At 58.4% G+C, this 502-nt stretch overlaps 1 non-coding gene across 1 annotated transcript; it reads right to left on the bottom strand.

Moving 5' to 3' along the window:
• Nucleotides 1–48: 48 nt before the first annotated feature.
• On the bottom strand, nt 49–158 carry Tc00.1047053491777.10. The gene has a single exon (XR_008255036.1). It is a non-coding gene; the product is annotated as a 5S ribosomal RNA (M5) (ribosomal RNA).
• Nucleotides 159–502: the final 344 nt, after the last annotated feature.

Here is a 502-nt window from a genome sequence, read left to right as displayed (position 1 = left end):
TCATCATCTCCCGTGGCGTCGGCGTTGCACATCGCGTGGCGCGTCGCCGGGTACGACCATACTTGGCCGAGTGCACCACATCCCGTCCGATTTGTGAAGTTAAGCGGCCACAGGCCTCGTTAGTACGGCGATCAGTGATGGCGCTGGAACCCGGGGTGCCGTACCCTTCCCACTTTTTTTTTTTCTTTCCGCCACCGCGCGCCGCCAGTCGCTTTTTCACCGAGCCGAGGCGGGCGGTGGGTGGGCTTTTCGAGCGCGCGGGCGCCGCAGCAAAAAAGAAAAATTGCTGACGCAGTTCCCGCGCCACATGTGGGGAAGCGAAGCGTCCGGAGGCTTCGTGGCAAAATCCGGAAAGGGGCCCGCGGAGCCTCATTTTCCATGTGTTTTTTTTTTCCTTTTAAAAATTTCTTCTTGCCGTTTTTCCTAAATTTTTTCCGCCCTGTTTTCATCATCTCCCGTGGCGTCGCGGTTGCACATCGCGTGGCGCGTCGCCGGTACGACC

This window comes from Trypanosoma cruzi (assembly GCF_000209065.1).
Source record: "Trypanosoma cruzi strain CL Brener chromosome Unknown tcruzi_1047053491777, whole genome shotgun sequence".
Taxonomy (NCBI): Eukaryota; Euglenozoa; class Kinetoplastea; order Trypanosomatida; family Trypanosomatidae; genus Trypanosoma; species Trypanosoma cruzi.
This window is presented reverse-complemented; position numbering and strand designations above follow the sequence as displayed.